We start from the raw sequence: 21,976 nt of genomic DNA, 5'->3' as shown, positions 1-21,976 counted from the left end.
CTTTTCCTTAGGGGTAACCAACATCAGTTCAATGGTTGACTGTAAGTATCTGCATCTGTCTCAGTCAGCTGCAGTAGAGCCCTCTCAGAGAACAACCATGCTAGGCTCCTGTGTGAAAGCACAACATGGCATCAGGGTTTGGTGCCTGTCCATGGGATGGATCCCAATTTGGGCTGGTCACTGGATGGCTTTTCCTTCAGTCTCTGCTCCATTTTTGTCCCGCATTTCCTTTGACAAACAATTCTGGGTCAAAAAATTTGAAGCTAAGTGGGTGTCCCCATCCTTCCTCTGGGGGCCATGTCTATCTACTGGAGGTGGCTCCATTTCTAGAGGTCTGCAGCCTCCACCCCACCACACATTTCTAAGTGGAGCTGAAGCATCCTCTCTTGGGCCTTCCTTCTTGTTAAACTTCATATGGTCTGTGAGTTGTACCATGGGTATTCTGTACTTTTTGCCTAATATCCAGCTATTAGTGAGTATATACCATGCATGTCCTTTTGGGTCAGGGTTACCTCAATCAGGATATTTTCTAGTTCCATCAGTTTACCTGCAAGATTCATGATGTTTGGAGTCAGGGAGCATGAAGCGCATCAAATCGTCTGAGCGTCTGGAGCGACCAGAGCCACCATGTGAGAAATCTTTGCCTATATGAATTACAGAGTTCCCAAGATGAGGAAGGAGATTTTTGAAACCCTTATCAGGAGCCTGCAGCAGCTTGAGTACCAGGGCTATGACTGAGCAGGTGTGGCCATTGACAGGAATAACCATGAAGCCAAAGAAAGACACTTCCATCTTGTGAAGAAAAAGGGGAAAGTAAAGGCTCTGGATGAAGAACTTTACAAGCAAGATAGCATGGACTTGAAGGTGGAGTTTGAGACACACTTTGGCATTGCCCACACACACTGGGCCACCCATGAGGTCCCCAATGCTGTCAAACAGTCACCCTCAGCGTTCAGACACAGACAATGAATTTGTTGTCATCCATAACGGGATCATCACTAATACCAAGGATCTGAGGAAGTTTCTGGAAAGCAAAGGCTACGAGTTTGAGTCAGAAACAGACACGGAGACCATTGCCAAGCTGATTAAATATGTATTCGACAACAGTGAGACTGAAGACATAATGTTTTTTCAACATTGGTCAAAAGAGTCATTCAGCACTTGGAAGGCACTGGTTTTCAAGAGCACCCACTACCCGGGAGAAGCTGTTGCCACAAGGAGAGGCAGCCCCTTGCTCATTGGGGTACAAAGCAAATACAAACTCTCCACAGAGCAGATCCCCATCTTATATCCAGCATGCAATATTGAGAATGTGAAGAATATCTGTAAGACTAGGATGAAGAGACTGGACAGCTCTACCTGCCTGCACGCTGTGGGCGATAAAGCTGTGGAATTCTTCTTTGCTTCTGATGCAAGTGCCAGCATAGAACACACCAACCGGGTCATCTTCTTAGAAGATGATGATATATATAGCTGTAGTGGCTGATGGGAAACTCTCCATTCACCATGTCAAGCGCTCAGCTAGTGATGACCCCTCCCGAGCCATCCAGACCTTGCAGATGGAACTGCAGCAAATAATGAAAGGTAATTTCAGTGCATTTATGCAGAAGGAGATCTTTGTGCAGCCAGAATCAGTTTTTAATACCATGAGAGGTCAGGTGAATTTTGAGACAAACACAGTGCTCCTGGGTGGCTTAAAGGACCTTTTGAAGGAGATTCGACGATGCAGAAGGCTCATTGTGTTTGGCTGTGGAACCAGCTACTGTGGCTACATGGCAAGTCTTAGAGGAACTGACTGAGCTCCCTGTGATGGTTGAACTTGCTAGGGATTTTCTGGTCAGGAACACATATGTGTTCAGGGATGATGTTTGCTTTTTCATAAGCTAATCAGGTGAGACTGCAGACACGCTCCTGGTGCTGCGATACTGTAAGGATTGAGGTACGCTGACCCTGGGCATCACCAACACCATGGGTAACTCCATCTCCTAGGAAACCGACTGTGGCGTCCACATTAACGAAGGGCCTGAGACGGGTGGCCAGCACCAAGGCTTACACCAGCCAGTTCATCTCTCTAGTGATGTTTGGTTTGATGATTTCTGAAGATCGAATTTCTCTACAGAACAGGAGGCAAGAGATCATCCGTGGCCTCAGATCTTTATCAGAGCTGATCAAAGAAGTGTTATCCCTGGATGAGAAGATCTATGCCTTGGCCCTGGAGCTTTACACACAAAGGTCTCTCCTAGTGATGGGATGGGGGTTATAACTATGCCATATGTCTGGAAGGTGCCTTGAAAATTAAAGAAATAACCTACATGCATTCAGTAGGTATCCTGTCTGGAGAGCTGAAGCATGGGCCCCTTACTCTCGTCGACAAGCAGATGTCAGTCATCATGGTCATCATGAAGGATCCTTGCTGTACCAAGTGCCAGAATGCCCTGCAGCAGGTCACTGCCAGCCAGGGTCGCCCAATCATACCATGTTCCAAGCATGTCACTGAGAGTTCCAAATTTGCAAATAAAACCATGGAACTTCCCCACATGATGGACTGTCTCCAGGGTATCCTGAGCATGATCCCCCTCCAGCTTCTGTCCTTCCACCTGGCTGTCCTCCAAGGTCATGATGTTGACTTCCCCAGAAACCTAGTCAAGTCTGTCACTGTGGAATGAGAACAGGACTTCCATTACAAGACTGTTGTCACCTGCAATCTGATTCAAGACCTGAACCAACTGCCAAGATGCCACATGGGAAAGGCAGTGGGCCTCTGTGGGCCCCTCATGCTTCCAGTAGAGCTTGACAGCTTTGATGTGCCTTGTACCCAAAGTGCTTTGCTTAAAGCAAATGCTGTTTCTCTGTGTCCTGACGTCACTGAGGAGAAGGGATTGTTTACACATGGGGATCAGAGCAGCCTTTCCACTACTGTGCAATAGAGATACTGCTCTCTTCAGAGTAACTGTGAACCTTTCTTTAACCAACACTAGCTAGTTTTAAAAGTTGAAATATTTATAATGACGATTGTATAGCTTTTAAGTTATTTTTCTAATGTGTGGCTTTCTGTAGCCATGGTAACACCTAGACCATGCCTCTGGGCTACCCAGAGTGCTGTCTCTGGGCACACTCGTGCAGGTGACACTCATCTCAGTTTGGGGTAATAGGCAAGAGCCTTTTGTCTCCTTTCTCTTTGTTCTCCCTCCACAAGCTGCTCCTGATTCCTGTCCCCTGACATCAATACGTCCCCTCTACCCTCTCCCGATGTTTCTTTTGAGCACAGTTAAGGTCTCTCCTTTCAATATTCTCAGATGGACTCAAATCCCTCAGCTGTCTGACTTCTGCTTAATCAGATTATTGTTCTTTCTTAAGTCCAGGCAGAACTTTGGTCCCGGCTCCCTATTCATAGTAAACCAGCTTGAAATGCCCCCCACAAGAGGGTGGTTTCATGTGGGCTATATTTAAAAGCGTGTACAATCAATGTACTATGCAATTTTACAATAAAGACAGTGCAACTTTTTTTTTTAAAAAATCATGATGTTCTCTCTTTTAATAGCTAAGTAGTATTCCTTTGTAAAAATGAATCAAAATTTCTGTATCCGTTCTTTAGTTGAGGTACATTAGTATTGTTTTCAGCTTCTGGCTATTATGAATAATGCTACTACAAACATACTAGAGCACATGTCCTTATGGTATGGTGGAACATCTTTTGGGTATATGCCCAGAAGAGGTATAGCTGGGTCTTCAGATAGAACTATTTCCAATTTTCTGAGGAACTACCAGATTGATTTACAGAATGGTTTTACAAGTTTGCAATCCCACCACAATGGAGGAGTGTTCCCCTTTCATCAGCATGTTGTGTCCCTTGAGTTTTTGATCTTAGCCATTCTGATTAGTGTAAGGTGAAATCTCAGGGTCATTTTGATTTGTATATCCCTGATGACTAAGGATGTTGAACATTTCTTTAAGTACATCTTCATAACTCAAGATTCCTCTGTTGAGAATTCTGTTTAGTTCTGTACCCCATTTTTTGATTTGGTTACTTGTTTTTATGGAGTCTAACTTCTTGAATATATATATATATATATATATATATATATATATATATATATATATATATATATGATATTAGACCTCTGTAGGGTGAAGGATTAGTGAAGATCTTTTCCCAATCTGTTTGCTGTCATTTTGACCTATTGATAGTGTCCTTTGCCTTACAGAAGGTTTTCAGTTTCATGACATCCTATTTATTAAAGTTTGCCTTAGTGCCTGAGCCATTGGTGTTCTGTTCAGGAAATTTTCTTCTCTGACAATGCATTTAAGGCTGGTTTCCACTTTATCTTCTATGAGATTCAGTGTGTCCAGTTTTATGTTGAGGTCTTTAAAACATTTGGACTTGAGTTTGGTGCAGGGTGATAAATATGGATCTGTTTGCATTCTTGTGATTCAGTCATCCAGTTAGACCAGCACCATTTCTTGAAGATGCTCTCTCTGTTCCACTGTTTTGGTTTTGCCTTATTGATCAAAAATCAAGTGTCCATAAGTGTGTGGGTTTATTTATGGGTCTTTAATTTGATTCCATTGATCCACCTGTCTGTTTCTATGCCAATACGATGCAGTTTTTATTACTATTGCTTTGTAGTACGACTACTTTAGGTCAGGGATAGCAATAACTTCAGAAATTCTTTTACTGCTCAGCATAATCTTGGCTATCTTGGTTTTGTTTATTTGTTTGTTTGTTTTTGTTTTTCCATAAGAAGTTGAGAATTATTCTTTGAATATCTGTGAAGAATTGTGTTGGAATTTTGATAGGGATTGAATCTATAGATTGCTTTTGGTAAGATGGTCATTTCACTATGTAGATCCTACTAATCCATGAACAAGTAGAACTTTCCATCTTCTGATAACTTCCTCAATTTCTTTCTTCAGGAATTTGAAGGTCTTTCACTTGCTTGGTTAGAGTCACATCAAGGTATTTTATGTTATTTGTGGCTATTGTGAAAGTTACTGTTTCCCTAACTTCTTTCTCAGTCTGTTTAGCCCTTGTGTAGAGGAGGACTACTTATTTCTTTGAGTTAATTTTGTATACAACCACTTTTCTGAAGATGTTTATCAGTAATAGGAGTTGTTTGGTAGAATTTGTGGTCATTTATGTATATTTTTATATCATCTGTGAATAGTGATATTTTGTCTTCTTTTTTTCCAATTTGTATCCCCTTGATTTCCTTTATTTGTCTTATTGCTCTAGCCAGAACTTCAACTACTATATTGAAGAAGGAGAAAGTGGATACCTTGTCTTGTCCCTGATTTAGTGGGAATGTTTTAAGTTTCTCTCCATTTAATTTGGTGTAGCCTAATAGCTTGCTGTCTATTGCCTTTATATGTTTAACTATCTATGCCCCTTATATTGATGCCTTTTCTGAGAGTTTTATCATGAAGGGGTGTTGGATTTTGTTAAATGTTTTCTCAGCATCAAGTGAGACGATCATGTGAGTTTTTTTTTCTTTCAGTTTGTTTATATGATGGATTGTGTTGATGGATTTTTCATATATTAAATCATCCCTGGGATGAAGCCTACTTGATCATAAAGAATGATGTGTTCCTGGATTTGGTTTGTGAGTATTTTATTGAGTATTTTCACATCAATGTTCATGACAGATATTGGCCTGAAGTTCTCTTTTTTTGAGTCTTTGTGTGGTTTAGGTACCAGAGTGACTGTGGCTTCCTAGAATGAATTAGTTAGTGTTCCTTCTGATTCTACTTTGTGAAATAGTTTGAGCAATATTGGTATTTATTCTTCTTTGAAGGCTTAGTAGTATTCTGCATGAAAACTAGCAGAGGGATTTATTTGGTTGGGAGGATTTTGATGATTAGTTCTATTTCCTTAGGGGTAGTGGAACTATTTAGATAGTTTACCTGATCTTGATTTAACTTTGGTATGTGGTATCTATCTAGAAAAATCATTCATTTCATCTAGATTTTCCAGTTATGTAGAATATAGCCTTTTGTAGTAGGTTCTAATGATTTTTTTTTAATTTCCTCAAGTTCTGTTGTTATGTATCCCTTTTAATTTCTGATTTTTTTGGGGGGATACTGTCTTAGGGTTTTACTGCTGTGAACAGACACCATGACCAAGGCAAGTCTTATAAAAAACATTTAATTGGGGCTGTCTTACAGGCTCAGAGGTTCAGTCCATTATCATCAAGGTGAAAGCATGGCAGTATCCAGGCAGGTATGGCACAGGCAAAGCTGAGAGTTCTATGTCTTCATCCAAAGGCTGCTAGTGGAAGACTGACTTCCAGGCAACTAGGGTGAGGATCATAAGCCCACACCCACAGTGACACACCTATTCCAATAAGGCCACACCCAATAGTGCCACTCCCTGGCCCAAGAATATACAAACCATCACATTCCACTCCCTGGCCCCCATAGACTTGTTCAAACAGGAGTCTATGGGGGGGCATACTTAAAAATAGTTCAATGCAAAAATGCATTTAGTCCAACTTTTAAAGTCCTCATAGTCTATAGAAGTCTGAACAATTTTAAAAATCCAAAGTTCAAGGTCTCTCCTGAGATTCATCCAATCACTTAACTGTAATCCCCAAAGAAAGACAGGAAACCAGCTGGGCAAACTCCAAAGTCTGCATCTCCATGGCTGATGTCAAATCGGTCTTCAGATCTCCACTCCTCTTTCGTCTTTGTTGATTGCAACAAACTGCTTTCTCCTGGGCTGGTTCCACTCCCTGTTAGCAGCTTTCCTCAGCATGTATCCCATGGCTCTGGCATCTTTAGCATCTTTGAGTCTCCAAGGCAATTTCAGTGTTACAGCTTCTTGTTTCAGTGTCTGGGATTCCACTTGATCTTTTGGACTCCTCCTAAGGGCTGGCATCACTTCTCCAGGTCTGCCCTCTGTAGCACTCTAAGCTCATATTGATCCACTCCACTATGGCTGCTGTTCTTGGTGATCATCCCATGGTACTGACATCTCCAAATACACTGGGGTGTTCCACTCCAACTAGGCTTCACCAATAGCCTCTCATAGGCTCTCTTCATGGTNCCAAGCCTCAAATCCTTTGCATGACCCCTTCAGTCCTGGGCCATCAACTACAGCTGAGGCTCTACCTTCTCCAATGGCCTTCCATGACCTCTCACAGTGTCAAGCCTCAGCTATTCTTCATGACACCTTCATGCCTTCAAAACCAGTATCACCTGGGTGATTATTACACATTACCAAGTCCAGCTGCATCACAAGGTACAACCTTGGCTATCTCTGGAACACAGCTTCTATGTGCTCGCAGAAAACACTTCCCAGAAGATTTCACCTCAGTGATGCTGGTCTCTTCTTAGTCACCGATAATTTCTTAGCTCCAGCTAGCCAGCATTGATTGCTCAAGTAGTCCCTTGTATTATTCACTTTAAAGCCAGAGCCACATGGCTGAAACTGCAGAGTTCTGCTGCTTGCAGGAGCTGGAACATGGCCCCCTTGTTCTATTACATTATCACCAGCTTTCTGTTCTCCAGCTCCTTCACTACCTAAGATTGGCTATTCTGGATCTTGCTCTGTAGATTGACCTTGAACACAGAGATCAGCATGCCTGTCTCCTGGAATTAAAGGTGTATACCACCAACCCTGGATCTAAATTTAGTTGGGTAGGATTTTGCCCCAAGGTCCCACTCCCTTAATCTGTTATCTCTTAGAACACAGGATTTTGGTCCATTTCACCTCCTGGTACCCCTTTAATACTCAAACCATACATTTTATATTTTTCCTTTCTAAGCTTGCTATGCTTGTTCAAGCTTCTCTGCATAAGACTTAACCAGAGAACAAAGACTTTGCTGGGCTTCTTTGAAATTTCCTTTGCCAATGCAATTAATCTGAGTCTCTCCAACTTAGCCTCAGGCAGACTTTTCAGACAGGGGCAAAAAGACACATTCTTCACCAAAATATCACAAAAACAGTCTTTATGCCACATTATGAAATTCTTCTCCTTTGAAATCTCTTGGGCCAGGTCAATACAGTTATTCCCAGCAAAAAAGTCTTCCATGTTCCTACTAGGATGACCCATTAAGCCCCATTTAAAGCATTCCACTGCTTTCCAAATACAAAGTCCCCAAATCCACATTCTTTCAAATAAAAGCATGACTAGGCTTATCACAACTTCTACATTAATCAGAGTTTTACTGCTGTGACCAGACACCATGACCAAGGCAAGTCTTATAAATACAACATTTAATTAGGGCTCGCTTACAGGCTCAGAAATTCAGTCCATTATCATCAAGGTGAGAGCATGGCAGTATCCAGGCAGGCATGGCACAGGCAGAGCTGAGAGTTCTATGTCTTCATCCAAAGGCGGCTAGTGGAAGACTGACTTCCAGGCAACTAGGGTGAGGATCATAAGCCCACACCCACAGTGACACACCTATTCCAACAAGGCCACACCTCCTAATAGTGCCACTCCCTGGCCCAAGAATATACAGAACATCAAAGATACTGTCTCTCTGCCCTTTAGTTAGTTTGGCTAAGGGTTTATCTATCTTGCTGATTTTTCAACAAAGCTTTTGGTTTTGTTGATTCTTTGCATCATTCTCTTTGTTTCTAATTGATTGATTTTATCCCTGAGTTTATTTCCTGTTATACTCCTCTTGAGTGTGTTTGCTTCTTTTTTCTAGAGCCTTTAAATATTACTTTAATTCAGTAGTATGAGAACAATTCCATTTCTTTATGATGGTACTTAGTACTATGAACTTTCCTCTTAGCACCGCTTTCATAGTGTCCCATAAGTTTGGGTATGTAGTGCCCTCATTTTTTACTAAATTCTAGAAAGTCTTAATTTATTTCTTTATTTTTTTTCCATGACTCAGTGATCATTGAGTAGAGAGTTGCTCAGTTTCCAAGAATATGTAGGCTTTCTGCTGCTGTTGCTGCTGATGTTGTCGTCGCTGCTGATGTTGTTGTTGTTGAAGTCTAGCTTTAATCCACGGTGATTTGATAAGATGCATGTTATTTCAGTCTTCTTATATCTGTTGAGGTTTGCTTTGTGACTGAGTATATGGTCAATTTTGGAGAAGGTTCTGTGAGATGCTGAAAAGAGTTATATTCTTTTGTGATTGGGTGAAATGTTCTATAGATATCTGTTAAGTCCGTTTGAATCATAGTCTCTGCTAGTTTTGTTATTTCTCTGTTTAGTTTCGGTCCCCATGACCTATTCATTGGTGAGAGTGGGGTGTTGAGGTCTCCCACTATTAATGTGTGGAGCTGGATTTGTGATTTAAGCTTTAGTAATGTTTCTTTTATGAATGTGGATACCCATTTGTGGGGCATAGATGATCAGAACTGAGATGTCCTCTCAGTGTGTTTTTCCTTTGGTGAGTATGAAGTGCTCTTCCCTGTCTCTTTTTATTACTTTTGGTTGGAAGTCTATTTTACTGGATATTAGAATGGATACACTAGCTTGTTTCTTGGGTCCATTTGCTTGAAAAACCTTTTGCCAGTTCTTTATACTAAGATAATGATCATCTTTGTTGCTGAGATGTGTTTCCTGTATACAGCAGAATGATGGATTCTTTTTACACATCAATGTTGTTAGCTAGTGTCTTTTTACTGGGGAATTGAGTTCATTGATGCTGAGAAATATTGGGTTGGAGTTTTCCTTCTAGTATGCAGTGTAAGGCTGGTTTAGTGGAAAGGTATTGTCTGAGTTTTTTTTTGTCATGGAATATCTTGGTTTCTCTATCTATGGTGACTGAAAGTTTTTCTGGATATAGTAGTCTGGACAGGCATCTGCAGTCTCTTAGGGTCTGCAATACCTCTGCCCAGGCCTTTATAGTTTTTAAAGTCTCAGACAAGAAATTTGATGTAATTCTGATAGGTCTGTCTTTATATGTTGCTTAACCTTTTTCCCTTGCTGCTTTTAAAATTCATTCTTTGTTTTGTATATGTAATGTTTTGATTATTATGTGACAGAAATATTTCCTTTTCTAGTCCAATCTGTTTGGAGTTCTTTAAGCTTCTTGAACCTTTATAGGCATCTATTTCTTTAGGTTAAGGAAATTTTGTTCTATGTTTTTGTTGAATATATTTTCTGGGCCTTTGAGCTGGAAGTATCTTCCTTCTTACCCTCCTCCTTCTCCTATTCCTCCTTCTTCTATTCCTATTTTTCTTAGTTTTGGTCTTTTCATGATGCCCCAGATTTCCTCAATGTTTTGTGTCATGGGCTTTTTAGGTTTTGCAGTTTCTTTGGCTAATATATTGGTTTCTTCTAATGTATCTTCTACTCCTGTGATTCTCTCTTCCATTTCCTGTATTCTGTTGATAATACTTACATCTGTAGTTCCTTTTCTCTTCCCTAGGTTTCCTATCTCAAGGATTGCCTTGGTTTGTGTTTTCTTTATTGCTTCCATTTCCCTTTTCAGGTCTGGGAGAGTTTTATTCATATCCTTCACCTGTTTTATTGTATTTTCCTGTATTTCTTTAGTGTTATTTTTCTATCTTTTCTGATTAGATTTGATTTGAAGTCTATTTTTTTCAGGTATTAAAACATCTATACATGCTTGCCACTTGGGGCCATTTGCTTGGAATATGTTTATTCATCTTCTTACCCAAGATAGTATCCATCCTTGAAGGTAAGACGTGTTTCTTAAAAGACAGATCCTGTTTTCTATATTTGCCTGTATCTTCTTATTGGGGAATTTAGACCATTAATATTGAGATTTATCAATGTGCATTATTTATTGAGTCCTGTTATTTTGTTGTTATTGTGTGAGTTTTTTCCTACTCTTTTGATTTACTATTCTGGGGTTATTTATTTCTTGTGTTTTCTTGGGTGTGGTTAACTTCTTTATTTAGGCTTATATTTTTTCAAAACCTAATCTTAATAAGGATTTCAAATGCTTCAAGCCCCCTTCTAGCCCACCATCCAAAGGTGGGGAGAAAAGATGGTAAATAGGACAAGGGGATGTCAACCTGTTTAGAAATAGTTCTTTGGGGCAATTCCAATCTTTTGTCGGGATACCAGCAGTCTAGTTCTGTAGACCAAATGCAAATCAGCCATGTTGGCACAATCCAGAAGAAACAACTAGGTCTCTGCTGAATTGACATGAGTCAGAGGGAGTGGCCAGAACCAGCTGGGTTGCCAGAGAAATTCTTTGCTGTGTCTCTCTCAGCAAAGTGAGGATCAGCAAAGATTCCTGACCAAGAAAACATTGTAGGACTTTCTATGCAAGTGCCTGTCACTGTCCATCAAGTCCTATTTATACTCCCCCCAAACTTTAGGTATCCTCCCATGGGTCTTGCCTCTGCAAAAGACCATGGGAGTCTGCATCAGCAAGACATCACATGAGTTTGTATCACATGACGAAACCAGAATCTTCCATTCCATCTTGAGACTAAAGTTTTTTTTCTAGTGCCTTAGGCAGAGTTGGATTTGCACAGAGAAATACTGCTTATATTTGGTTCTATCATGAAACTTTCTCTGTGTATTGTGATAGTTGTACTAGATATAATTCATGGTTTCTTAGAGTTTGTAGAACATTTGTCCAGGTCTTTCTGACCTTTAAAATCTCCATTGAGAAGTCAGGTGTTATTCTAATGGATCTGCATTTATATGGTACTTGATCTTTTTCTCTTGCATCTCTTAATAATTTTTTCTTTGTTCTGTACCTTTAGATTTTGATTATGTGCCATGAGAAACAATAACAATAATTAAAAAATAAACTTTTATATAACAATGGGCAAAGGCCTTTTTAAGGCCTTTGCTTTTTCTATTTTTTCTGAAAGGGGGAATGACCAAAAACCACAAAATAAAATATCCCCTGTTACTTATTTTGTTAAGGAAATGCAAATAAAAATCACATTAACATACTTCACATTCATTAGGATATATATATATATATATATATATATATATATATATATATAATACATGTATCCTATAGACATACACACACACTAGATAGGAGATAGACAGACAGATAGATAGATAGATAGATAGATAGATAGATAGATAGATAGATAGATGATAGTGGTAGATACGTGGAAAATCTAGAACCCATATTTAGCACTGGTGGGAATGCAAATGCTAAAGAGAACTTACAAAGGTTTCCCAAAAAACAAACAGAACTATAATTTAACCTTCTTGATCAAGGAATTGAAAGCAGTACTCAAACAGATGTCTGTATATCTGAACTGATAACCATTTTTAACAATAGTCAAAAAGTGGAAGAAATCCAAACAGTCATCAATGGATAGATGAGAAAATAAAATATACTTTTATAGATGGTCCTCAGTATAAAATGGATGGAGTTGTTATTTTTCACCTTATGATGTGGTGGATATAATATGGATTCAGTAAAAGTCATACTTAAAATCCACATTCTGATAATTTCCTAAGCTAGTGACATATGGCATACTCTCTTATGTTATTGTACAATGGTGGGGAGTCATACCTTCCTGTCATCCACAGGATTACAATGGGAAGCAACTATGATTCCAAGATATAAGTTTTAGTGGGATAAATGTAATCAATATGATATTTTCAACTTAAAGCATTTTTGCATATAGCCCAACATAAGTCAAGTAGCATCTTTATACACAGTGGAAGACTTGCCAGCCTTTGAAGTAAAAGTTATTCAGACACATGTTATCACATGAACCAAGCTTGAAGACAACAGGTTACATGAGATAATGTGGTCACAAAGCGACAAATATTCTGCAACTGCATTCATATCAAATACTTGGGGCAATCAAATTCATAAAGACCGAAAACAGAATGGTGGTTGTCATGAGGATGAGGACGGAGCATCAGCTTTTAATTAGGGCAGAGTTTCAGTTTTCAATATTCAGAGTTCTGGAGATAAATAGTGGAGTGGTAATAAATGTACTTTAAACATCACAGAATTTTTCACTTTAAAATGATTAAAACTGTAAAATTTATATCATGTATATTTTACCACAATAAGCTGTTATACCAGACTTCACTGCTTCATGGGGGTATAAAGCTGAAAGATCTCTTTCTAGCTAGATGTTTCAATTCACTTATAGTTGGAAAAGCTGAAGTACAGAGAAATGTCATGTCTTAGTTGAGGTGAGGTTTATAATAATTAGCAGAGGAGTACACACACACACACACACACACACACACACACACACAACCTCAAGTGTAAACAGCAGTGGTGAGTAGCTGAGCATAGCAGATTTCAGCTTCACTTCCCTGGCTTGTCTGAGTTAATTGTTGCAAAGTCAGGTCTTTCCTGGATGCACATACATTTTGGTGAGGTCAAGAGGGCATGCAGAGTTTTAGGCTGGGGTTGTTACAACCAATGCTTCTCAATCTTCATCTGGACAAGGATTCCCCCAGACATCTCCTTGGAAAGCTAACTCTGGAAGGAACCTGAGACTTAAATTTCAAATTGATTTTTAAAATTTATTCATTCATTTTGAAGTGTCAGGGATCAAACTCATAGCCTTGTACATAGCAGACAAATTATCTACCACTGACTTGTATATCCAGCCTAGGATTTGCAAATTTTAATGAGCTCTTGGTTAATGCTAGAACTCCTGGCCTTTGGGACAACACTGAGTTTTTGCTGGACCAACTTGTCTTAAAGAATAGAGGCTGTTTCCTGCAAGTAGCTTTGTCTTATTTATAGCAATATACTTAGAAATATTTTTTTTCATGATGGAATGATATAAAAAGGCTGAGCTCTACACCAAAAGGTACTTTAATTTGGGGGGGGGATATAAGAATCATCTAGCTTCCGGTCTGCACCAGCACCAGGGCATTCAGTGGGCAGACACCCCCATGGTCCCTAGAGGACTGCCCATGTGATCTTAGGATCGCTGACCAGACAACTGCACGGTCCTCAAAGGAGACACCACTTCCACACACTGTAACACGCCCAGGATCTTTGGACAACAGGATCCCAGGATAACAGGAGCTGGGTCACACTAGTAGTTGAGTGTCTCAGAGGAGCTTGACTGCCAAAAACTCAGACACACCCAGAATCTAAGGTTCACAGGAGCCCACAATCAAAGAATCACAGAGAAATCTGGACTCTGAGAAGTCCTGAATCAACTGGGATTATAGGAAGGACAGGCTCCAATCAGATATATCGAGGGAAGCAAGCACTGGAGATAATCAGATGGCAGGAGGCAAGCATAAGAACTAAAGCAATAGAAGCCAAGGTTACTTGGCATCAGCAGAACCAAACTCTCCCACCATAGCAAGTCCTGGATACACCATCACACCAGAAAAGCAGGACATGGATCTAAAGTCACTTCTCATGATGATGATGGAGGACTTTAAGAAGGAAATACTGGAATACTACTCAGCTATTAAAAACAATGAATTTATGAAACTCCTCTGCAAATGGATGGATCTGGAGGGATGCACTCACTGATAAGTGGATATTAGCCCTGAAACCTAGAATATCAAAGATACAATTTGTAAAACACATGAAACTCAAGAAGAAGGAAGACCAAAATGTGGAGACTTCGCCCCTTCTTAGAATTGGGAAGAAAACTCCCATGTAAGGGGTTACAGAGACAAAGTTTGGAGCTGAGATGAAATGATGGACCACCCACAAACTGCTCCATCCAGGGGTCAATCCCATAATCAGTCACCAAATGCAGACACTACTGCATACACCATCAAGATTTTGCTGAAAGGACCCTGATATAGATGTCTCTTGTGAGGCTATGCCAGTGCCTGGCAAACACAGAAGTGGATGCTCACAGTCAGCTATTGAATGGAACACAGGGCCCCCAATGGAGGAGCAAGAGAAAGTACCCAAGGAGCTGAAGGGGTCTGCAACCCTATAGATGGAACAACAATATGAACTAACCAGTACGCCCAGAGCTCGTCTGTAGCTGCATATGTAGCAGAAGATGGCCTAGTCAGCCATCATTGGGAAGAGAGGCCCCTTGGTCTTGCAAACTTTATATGACCCAGCACAGGGGAACACCATGGCCAAGAAGGGGGAGTGGGTGGGTAGGTGAGCGGAGGGGGGGAGGGTATAGGGGACTTTGGGGATAACATTTAAAATGTAAATGTAAATGAAGTAAATATCTAATAAAAAGTGGGAAAAAAAGAATCATCTAAAGAATTAAAGGGGCTCTATCACTTTCAGAGTATAAATCTGTAGTTCTCTATTTTAATCAGCCTGTCAGGAACAAATAAATTTTGAAGAGACACTTGTACCCTTTATTTGGCTTTCAGACTATTAAAATAACAGACTCCAAAAAGGAAACCTCATGCAATTCCTCTAGCAAGTTCATTCTGGGAAAGGGAAATCCTAAAATCTTGTGCTTTCCAGAGGAGGCACTTGTCTACCAGAAAAGAGAATACACATACTGCTGACACTAAAACCTGATGCCAGCCAGAGGAAGCACTTGCCCACCAGAAGAGATTACACATACTGCTGACCACTTTTCAGACCACCTTACCGGAGAGAATGAAGGTCAGCCCTGTGAGCAAGACCAAATTGGGACTACTTAGAAATGATTATACCTCTAAACTTTAATGTTATTTTAGGACCTTAAAGTAACAGATATCACTAGAGGTCACTGGATCTCTTTGTCCTGTTTCCTAGTATAACCAATAGGATATATATTTTTGTAGTTTTAAATTTAATTCATTTTTGCTATTAATTTGGTTGTTATGATTGTCTTATTGAAGATTGGTGGCCTATGTGGCTTCTTGGAACACAGACTATGACCTCAAGTTTAGTAACACCATGACTCTGATCCATATTAAGGTCTAAGAACCACTGCACATATTGGATAATATTAGATGCCTCTGGAACTACGCAGTATTCTTCAAGAATGTGGTAAAGCTCTTCAGCCACTGTGAAAGGCAGTGAGGCTGATTTTTCTCTACCCAATCTGTGGTTTGAACACTAGAGATACAGGTACACAATGCTAAGTCAACCATGGATTCTTGTCAAGTAAAACTCAAGGCTTTGTTCAAGAAATAATAAGGGGATAATTGAAACAAATTACCTGGAGATCGCGCTCTTACAGAAATAATAAGACACATATTTTTATAATGTACTCCTTGTGGACTAGTTACTCTGAGTCAGGTGAGTATGATAGTTTCCATCCGTGGGAAACTTGTGGATAAAAAGATAGTGTGAATGAATAGGTTAGCATCTCAATGTTGATGTGAGTCTTGAATGGCAGCTCAAAGAAAGGACAGGCTTTTCTCACTTATAGATTCATATAAAAGATTTATTCAGATCAATATCTGTTAAACCAGCATAGAAAGCAGAATGAGTCTCCATTAAAAGTTTTCACAAGTATTTTGAAATGCCTAGTTGATACTTTCCCAAGATCCACCTTTTATGCTTTTTCCGTGATCATAATCTATATAACTCAAAGGAAACAAAGGGGAAAAGCTTTGATACATAATCTTTTTGTTGTTGTTGGTTTTTTTCTTTGAGATAGGGTATTCTAGGTTGGCCTTGAACTCATGATCTTCCTGTCTTATCTTCAAAGAAACTAATATTACAGATGTACAAAGCATACTCATGTGTTCTTTAATAAAAAGAGAAAATCATCTTCCTTTGACATATTGTCTTAGTGTTTTACTGCTGTGAACAGACACCATGACCAAGGCAACTCTTATAAAGGACAACATTTGGTTGGGGCTGATTTACAAGTTCAGAGGTTCAGTTCATTATCATCAAGGTAGGAGTATGGCAGCATCCAGGCAGGCATGATGTAAGGGAGCTGAGAGTTCCACATCTCATTCCCAAGGCAAACAGGAGAAGACTGGCTTCCAGGCACAACTGAATGAGGGTCTTAAAGCCCACACCATCAATGACACACTTAATCTAACTAGGCTACACCTCCTAATAGTGTTACTCCCTGGACCAAGCATATTCAAACTACCAGACATGCCATGGCCTATAACACAGCAGTATGTCCCCAACATACTACTACCTCCAATTGTACCATACTGAATTGTAAGTTGGCTTTTAAGAAAGTCTCCACCTATTCTAGGAAGGAAACCATCACCAACAGTCCAAGGAATGAACAAGGGAAATAGAAATGATGAACCAAGGCTTACACAGCCAGGTCTACCCATTGCTGCTCAGCTGAATCTGCCTTCCATTTTCAGGAGTACACTTGACTTTTGCTTTCTCAGCTGCCAAAATAACTTTGATTGCTTGCTTGCTCTACCTGTGGCCCACATGGGTTCTTTTTCAGTGTCCAAGAAACAAGGCTGCTGTTGTGATTGGGATGGGAGGGAATTTGGAGAAGAGACATGTCTGTCCCCATCCATAACATAAACCTCTCCTTCTTTAGTCCCATTGTATTCCAATGTTTGTGAGTTCTTTGTCCTCGAATCCATACATCTTACATTCCACAGAAGGGAGGTGTTCATTTTGTCCTTCCTTACTAGAAGCCACAGCTTGCTTTGAGCAGAAATGACTCACTTCCTCTGACCTCCCACTCCTTTGATGTCAAGGACTTAATCTAAACCGTCAGAATCATCAGAAATATGAAAACACTTTGCTATATGACTCTGATATCTTCAGCTATAAACATTCTTGGAATGAACCTACTAGTAAGGTATCCCACCTGAAGTAGAATCTGTTTAGACCTCGATCTTCACAAAGCATAATCAAATGAAAAAAGGAAGTTATTACTCCAATACCAGGAATAAGGAACTGGTTTGTAGCATACATTTAGTAATGTATCCAACATCTATTTTTTCTCTTGTTCTAAAATTATGAAATTACCCAATTTGTATCTCTTTCAGTAATGGATTTGCTCATGCTGAGAACTGAAACACTACAAAGAACGAGCTGTTAAGACTGCCTAGTCTCAAAATGTATGTTTTTCTTTTCTTTTTTAATTTATCTTTTACTTATTCACTTTACGTCCCATCTACTGCCTCTCTCCTTTCACTCCTCCCACAAACCTTCCTTCCATCCCCCCTCTCCTACTCTGAGCAGGTGACATCCCCTCTGTGTATCCCCTCCACAAACTCCACTTTGGCACATTAAATCTCTGAGCAGCTAGGTGCTTCCTCTCCCACTGAGATCCGACAAGGCAGCCCAGCTAGAACATATTCTGTAGACAGGTAACAGCTCCAGTTGTAGTTTCTTGGAACCCACATCTGCTACATATGTTCAGGGAGGCCTAGGCTCAGCCTGTGTATGATCTTTGGTTGGTGGTTCAGTCTCTGAAAACCTCAAGGGTTCAGATTAGTTTACTGTGTTGGTCTGCTTGTGGAGTTCCTATCCCCTTCAGGCCTGCAATCTTTCCTCCTATTCTTCCATAAGAGTCCCCAGAGCTCTATCCACTGTTTGGCTGTGGGTGTCTTAATCTGTCTGAGTTGGCTGCTGGGTGAAACCTCTCAGAGGACAGCCATGATAGACTCCTGTCTGCAAGAATAGCTTAGTATCATTACAAGTGTCAGGGATTGGTGCTTGCCTGTGGGTTATGTCTCAAGTTGGGTCAGTTATTGGTTAGCCATTCCCTCAGTTTCTGCTCCATCCCATGTCCCTGCATTTCTTGTACACAGGATGAATTTGGGGTCGAAAGTTTTGTTGGTGAGTTGATGTTCCTTTTGCTCCACTGAGGTTCCTGCTTGGCTATAGAAGTGGCTTCTTCAGGTTCCATATCCTCAAAGCTGTGGGTCACAGCTAAGGTCAACCTCATTGATTCTTGGGCACCTCCCTTATTCCTGGTCTCTGTCACATCCTGGAGATGTCCCCACCCTGTCAGTTGCAGATTTCCATTCATTTTCATGGCCATCTGGCAATCTTTCCTGTCCCTTTCCCCTGATGCTGACACTGCCCCCATTCTCCTTCCCATCCATTCTCTCACCCAGATCCCTCCCTCCATCTGCTTCTTATGACTATTCTTATTCCCCCCTTCTGAGATTTAAGCATCCTCCATTGTGCCTTCCTTCTTGTTTAGCTTCTTTGTGTCTGTGGAGTGCAGCATGGGTATCCTGTATTTTATGTCTAATATCCCCTTATAAGTGAATACATACCATGCATGTCCTTTTGGGACTGGCTTACCTCACTCAGCATGATATTTTCAAGTTATATCCACTTGCCTGCAAATCTTCAACAAATAACACTAGTCTAACTGGATGTCTAAATGTAGAAGAATGCAAGTAGACTCCTATTTATCACCCTGCATAAAGTATGTTTTTCGATGAAAAAGGTAGGCTTAACATAGGAAGGGATAGCAACAGTGCTACAGTTACACTCTTGTAATAGAATGAAGTTTCTATTTATGCACAAGTTTGAATTATATTTCAGTCACATTCAGAAAGGTTATCGATTCTATTTTTCTGTACTATGCTCATGTGATTTTTTTCCTACCAGGTCTCATAGAATAAGTTAGAAGTGCTCTCTACTCCTGAATTTTTTTGAAGATTTTCTGAAAACTTGGTGTTTTCTTTAAAATAATTTGCCAATGTATATTGCTCACAGGAAGGTTTTTTTAAATAACATTTTGGTTTCTTTTATAGATTTGGAGGTATTTAGTGCATTAATTTCTTTTCATGAGTTTTGGTCTTGGTATTTTTCAAGAACTTAACTTATAATTAAGTTGCTTAATTTGCTCCAAAATTGCTCACAACTTCCCACTAGTAATCCCTATATTCTGAAGGATCTACAGTGATGTTGCTGCTTTCATTCCTAATTCCTATATTTCTGCTTTTATATAGTTTAGGATAAATTGATTGATTCAGCAAAAATATTGTCAGTTTCATTGATTATCTCAGAAAATCAGCTTTTTGTTTTACCAACTTTTATTTTGAGGGTTGTTTTTCAGCTCATTGACTTCAGATCTTTATCATTTCCTTTTTTCTGTTCATATTGGATTTGGTTTGACTTGCTTTTGTAATTTTAGGTAGAAGCCCTTTTCTTTCATAATATAGAATTTGTTACTATTAATTTCCCTCAAGATATTGCTTTACATTTTCCACAAAATAGATTTCAATTTGAACTAAAGCAAAACTAAAGGAAACATACTATCCCGGGGAATCCTTATAATGACAAGAGTCTGCCAGCTAATACAACACAGTCTTTCTGGACTTTTAAGAATAACTGTGCAGTAGGAGTGTTAGGAGAGTCTGGAACACAGTCCTCACTCTAGCTACCAAGCCTGATATAGAGAGGACACATAACATAATTTGCTGAACATCACAGTCTAAGTTGCTTTTGCTTAATTCTTAAAAGATTGCCTTTCTAAGCTCCAGAAGAGTGGGCTCCTGTTGAGGAGTTTTATGGAACAAAGGAAATACCTTTATTTTGAATTTCTTCTATAATATAAGGGTGAATAATGATAAATATTTTCCTCAAATTTTATTTTGTTGTTGTTGTTGTTGTTGCTTTATCATGTCTGATTGTTCTCATTTATTGTGTTTGTATTTTGCTTAGCAGGGCCTTTCTTGTCACATAGTAATAAAACTATGTTCTTCTGAGGCTAGATCAATAGCATAGTGGATAAAGTGTTTGCTGGACAAGCAAGAGGGCTTGAGCTTTGATCCTCAACATTCATGTAGAAGCTGAGCATGGCTGTCCATGCTGTACCCCAGCTCTGCTGAGTGCAGGAGACGGAGGATTGCTTCAGCTTAGAGACCAGTCAGTCTAGCCAAAGTGGCTAGTTCTGGTTTTGGTGAGAGAACGTGTCTCAAAATTAAGATAGAGAATTCTAGAGGAAAACACCTCTGTATTTTTATGGGCTCTGAACACACATGCCAGAGGGGACACACACATGCCACACACACATTAAAAGCATGCGTGTATGCACGCGTGCACACACACACACACACACACACACACACACACACACATACACACACCATTCTATGTGCTGGAATTTTAGAGGTTATTTTATTTTATTTTTATTAATACTTTCCACCTACCCAGAATTTAGTTTTTTCACATGTGAAATGAAGTGAGAAAGAAGCTTACTTTATGTATGTGATATGTATTGCTAATTTCCCCACTGCCATTTGAGGAGTAATTAATTTTCTTCAACAATATAAAGTGTTGCTATTATTATATACTAATCCTAAAATTATTTGGCTTAGTTTACTTCACGCTTTTATCATTTATTTTTATACTATTAACTTTCAGTTTTAATTTTTGTTTGGTTCTTGGCTTTTTTCTAATGTGGTTTGATAACTGGAAAGTTCAGGTCTTATTAGCCTGTTTTAAATGTTATTACTTGATGTCTTACATTTTATTTTCCATGCAAAATTAGAATTAGATTTATTTTGTCCAATTTAAAAAAACTATTAGAATACATAGAATTTATGATTTTACATAAGATCTGGCATCAAGGGAAAAATTTAAATATTATGAATTGAATGAAAAAGAAAATAATAACATAATCCATGAAACACTCCTAAATGAAAGAGAGAAAAACGTATAGCACAAAATGTTTACATTAAAATAGAGGAGAAAACTCAAAATATTCTGCTTCCCCAAGAGTTAGAGAAAGAGAAGCTAAATATGCCCAAAGTAAGATAAATAAAAAGTTACTAAGAATAAGAGCAAGAAAAAATAATAAAGTTTAAAAAGCAAATAATAATAATAATAACCAAAACAAAAAAACACAAATCTTTTTTTGCTGTCATTATTATTTATTATTTAAAACAATTAAAGCTTAAAATGTATTTTTATCATATTCTTCCACTTCTCCGAGTCCTTGCAGATCCTCTCCCCCCCACTCATCTAACTTTTAAGTTCTTTCTTTTTTTTTCCTTTTTTAAAAATTTATTATTATTTTCTTTATTTACATTTCAAATGCTATCCCAAAAGTTCCCTATACCCCCCCCCGCCCCTGCTCCCCTACCTACCCACTCCCACTACTTGGCCCTGGACTTCCCCTGTGCTGGGTCATATAAAGTTTACAAGACCAAGGGGTCTCTCTTCCCAGTGATGGCCGATTAGGCCATCTTCACCTACATATGCAGCTAGAGACTCAAGTTCAGGGGGTTCTGGTTAGTTCATATTGTTG

The 21,976-nt window shown here is 39.3% G+C and overlaps 1 pseudogene; it reads left to right on the top strand.

Annotated features, from left to right (window-relative positions):
* Positions 1-627: 627 nt before the first annotated feature.
* On the top strand, positions 628-2,666 carry LOC110328544 (annotated as a pseudogene).
* The last annotated feature ends 19,310 nt before the right edge of the window (positions 2,667-21,976 follow it).

This window comes from Mus pahari, chromosome 10, assembly GCF_900095145.1.
Source record: "Mus pahari chromosome 10, PAHARI_EIJ_v1.1, whole genome shotgun sequence".
In the NCBI taxonomy this organism is placed as follows: Eukaryota; Metazoa; Chordata; class Mammalia; order Rodentia; family Muridae; genus Mus; species Mus pahari.
This window is presented reverse-complemented; position numbering and strand designations above follow the sequence as displayed.